At 39.2% G+C, this 4,222-nt stretch overlaps 1 long non-coding RNA gene across 1 annotated transcript; it reads left to right on the top strand.

Annotated features, from left to right (window-relative positions):
- Positions 1 to 201: 201 nt before the first annotated feature.
- On the top strand, positions 202 to 3,867 carry LOC119484442. Its single transcript, XR_005206001.1, has 2 exons — positions 202 to 260; positions 2,558 to 3,867. It is a non-coding gene; the product is annotated as an uncharacterized LOC119484442 (long non-coding RNA).
- The last annotated feature ends 355 nt before the right edge of the window (positions 3,868 to 4,222 follow it).

Here is a 4,222-nt window from a genome sequence, read left to right as displayed (position 1 = left end):
TTCAGCTCTGAACACATTATTAAACATTGATTGATTTCAAGCAGGAACGTTGTCTTCTAAACTTACATCATTTATTCTTTATTCAGATTGTATGACTGCAGTTTGTCAGAGATCAGCTGTGCTTCTCTGGCCTCAGCTCTGAAGTCCAACCCCTCCCATCTGAGAGAGCTGGATCTGAGAGACAACAACCTGAAGGATTCAGATGTGAAGCTGCTGTCTGATCTGGTGAAGAGTCCACACTGTAGACTGGAGACTCTGAGGTCAGTAGAGGGTCGGAGTCGGTCCATGCTGGTTTCAGCAGTATTGTTGTGATGTGTTTCCTCCGTTAAGCTGTGAGAGGAGAACGGTGACACACAGAGAGAGAGAGAACAGTCAGCCAATCAGATCAGCCAGAAGCTTGTTGTGATCATGTGTTAGAGTTGATGTGAAGAAGATGTTGTTGTTGTGTTCATGTCTCCAGGAAATAAAGCTGGATTACAGCTGACAGCATCACATCATGTATAGAGACAGTGGTCCTCATCCATCAAACTGTCGTACCATCAACTCTGATCAGAAAGTGTGTGTTCTCTCATTGAGAGATAGAACCATCATAGAACCATGGTTACATTTAGTAACCATGTGGTCTTTATACAGACCAGAACCTCTGCTGAAGTCCAGTAATCACAGCTGACGTTTTACTGTTCAGTCTGTGTATGAACATGTGGGACCTTTAAAGAGGACCTATCAGGCTGATGTTCAGCTTCATACTTGTATTTTAGGTTTCTACTAGAACATGTTAACATGCTTTAATGTTCAAAAATCACTTTACTTTTCTTCTCCCGGCTGTGCTGCAGCACCTCTTTACACCCTCTGTCTGAAACGCTCTGTTTGATCTCCTTGTCCAAAAAGACTCCATATTTAGTCGGGCTGTCAGAGTTAACGCAACAATAACCCGTTAACGCAAGTTCGTTTTAACGCCACTAATTACCTTAACGCATTAACGCAACTTGTGACTTTTAGGTTGTAGCATCTCAGTTTTAAAGCTAGAGTGAAGATACTGGTATCATCTGAAACTACAGAACCTGATGAATCCATCAGTACCAACCTACTACTACTACTGCTACTGCTACTACTACTACTACTATTGCTACTACTACTACTACTGCTACTGCAACTGCTACTACCACTACTACTACTACTACTGGTATCATAGTAAACTACAGAACCTGATGAATCCATCGGTACCAACCATGTCAGACTAGCTGGTCGTGAAGGAGGTTAAATAACGCTCCAAACTTACACTAAATGTTGGAGAGGAAAAACTGTCATGTCCATTTTCAAAGGGGTCCCTTGACCTCTGACCTCCAGATCAGTGAATGTAAATGGGTTCTATGGGTACCCACGAGTCTCCCCTTTACAGACATGCCCACTTTATGATCATCACATGCAGTTTGGGGCAAGTCATAGTCAAGTCAGCACACTGACACACTGACAGCTGTTGTTGCCTGTTGGGCTGCAGTTTGCCATGTTATGATTGGAGCATATTGTTTTATGCTAAATGCAGTACCTGTGAGGGTTTCTGGATCAATATCTGTCATTGATCTGTGTTGTTCATTGATTTACAATAATAAATATATACATACATTTACATAAAGCAGCATATTTGTCCACTCCCATGTTGATAAGAGGATTAAATACTTGACAGATCTCCCTTTAAGGTTCATTTAGAACAGATAAAAAATGTGTGATTCATTTGTAATTAATCGTGATTAAATATTTTAATGGATTGACAGCCCTAGTAATATCGTGATATGGCATAAGTGTTGTCTCTTCCTGGTTTTAAAGGCTAAATTACAGTAAAGTGATGTCATTTTCTGAACTTACCAGACTGTTCTAGCTGTTCTATTATTGGTCATTTACACAAAATAATATTGTGATATTTGATTTTGTCCAAGTCACCCAGCCCTAATACATCTAACTCAGACTGCTGAAGCCTCCGATTAGTTTAAGATCAACGTTACAGGTCATTTTACACACAACAAGACTGTGGATTTAGTCCTCATCTCGTATGCGTCCTTCCTGCATTTGGCAGTTTAAACTGTGTTAATTCTAGTCTGGATTATGTGTTTAACTTGTCTAGTATGCGTTTGTAAAGTGTGCCGCTCTGCTGACCGTAGACTGGTCCATGTCTCTGATTGGTCATGTGCTACAAACCCCGCCCCTTCTATGTGAACGCGCTCACAGCCAGACTGAGAAACCCTGGGTTGACTTACCGAGTTGATCAGAACTGTCGTAGGACCGCTTAGCGGGATCTTGGTTGAGGGGTTAGTTAAACCAGATAAGGAGAAGATACCCTGGGTGTGTTGGACTGGCTTCGTAGTACAGGCCTCTGGTCTGTGAGCTCTGAGCTCAGTGTGTTCACTCCAATACGTTAACATGAGAGCTGAAAGGAAGCTGGCTACGCTGCACAGACTGAAGTCCCTCTGCTCTTTATACTGGATGCTGACTGACAGCTGATGAAGGGAGTCTCTGTAAACACTGATTGATGACTTCTGTTGTCTTCTTCTTCTCTCATCAGATGGAGTTGGTAGTGATCTCTAACCACCATCATCACTGTGTGTTCCTCTGGACCTGACAGAGTATCATCAGTGTATCTGTCCTTCTGCACAGTCTCTGCAGACACACTGAGACTCCTCCACTCCTTCTGCTCCACACTCCACCACCTCCTCCACCTGGACCTGGGTTTCACTTTGTCTTTATTCATTCATATATTCTGAACCCAAAGTGCCTCTGCAGATTAGTTCTAGGCATACAGAGAATAAGAGTTAAAATAAGGGAATAGTGCTAATAGTGATAATAGTAATAATAGTAATAATAGTGATAATAGTGATAATAGTGATAACAGTGATAATAGTGATAGTAGTGCTTTAGGGGTTCTCTGTAAGGTTAAGGTCCTCAACTAACATTGAAAGCTTCATAGCATCTTTTTCTTCATATGTTTCAGAGATGAAAAGTAAAGACACAGCTCCTGATGGAAAACATAGAAATTTGGTCTTGATTTCAGGAATCTATTTTTATGTATAAAAAGAATGATTATGGATTATTGATTGCCAGGTCATTCATGTACGGGATCTTTCACAATTGTACCAAATATAACATTTTCCTTTGTTAGATTAGAAAAAAAATACAAATTTAGTGGACAACCAAAAATGCAAATCATCCCAGAGAGCATTAGCAAAAATACATTCATAAAATAAATGTTCTGTAGTTTCAATGTGTTCATCACAGAACCAGCAGTTATTGTGATCAAAACCAAAACGGTTTCTTAAGAACTCAGCAGAGGGGGATATTATATATATTTCACTGAGAACCTTAAAGTGAACCTCCTTCACTTTTGGTGCAATAGGACATTTAAAGAATTTCGATCTTAGACTCTCAGCATCTTTTTTAGAGAAAAGTTTTAGAATTGAATTTCTGTTTGAAGAGAACGGATATAAGTCTTTAGTAAAGGTGACGTTAGGTAGTTTTAAGTTAATGAGGTTGTGACCATTCACCAAAAGTGAAGGGAGATTGGGGGTTTACATTATCTTGAGATAAATGATATGCCATCACAATTACAGCTTGAGGGATTGCTTTGACAACATTGTTATACTGACCTCTGTCAACGAGGCTGAGTTTAGAACAAAAGTCCTCAAATGGTAGAATGTTTCCTGTATTGTCCAATAAATGCATCACAGATCATATTCCTTTTTCTAACCAATTTTGTAAAAATATGGATTTATTTTTAAGTAATACATTCCGGCAATTCCGTATTGGGGTTTTATGGGGACTATAATTATGCTTGTATATCATTTTCCAATAAAGTAAAACCTGTTGATGAAACAAGGATCATTTGACGGGGAGTTTTGTGAAGTCATAGTCGCATCTAAGAAGGAAGCCGATGCCTCCTAGTTTAGTAAAAATTTCACTGGGCATATGAAACCAAAACCTTTTTTCATGTTTTAGAAATGATCTTAATAGTTTCATTAATGTATTCAATATCAATAGCCTTAAGTCCACCTTCCTCATATTCTTTAACCATAGTGCCTTTCTTAATATAGTGTGTTTTCCTTTTCCAGATATAACTGAAATTAGCTTGGTTTATGGCTTTTATTGCATTTTTGGGAAGTGATAAGGAGTAAGCTGGGTAGATGAATCGGGAAATGCACTCCATTTCTGTAAGAAGAATTCGGCCTATGATAGA

This window comes from Sebastes umbrosus, unplaced genomic scaffold, assembly GCF_015220745.1.
Source record: "Sebastes umbrosus isolate fSebUmb1 unplaced genomic scaffold, fSebUmb1.pri scaffold_32_arrow_ctg1, whole genome shotgun sequence".
Lineage (NCBI taxonomy): Eukaryota > Metazoa > Chordata > Actinopteri > Perciformes > Sebastidae > Sebastes > Sebastes umbrosus.
This window is presented reverse-complemented; position numbering and strand designations above follow the sequence as displayed.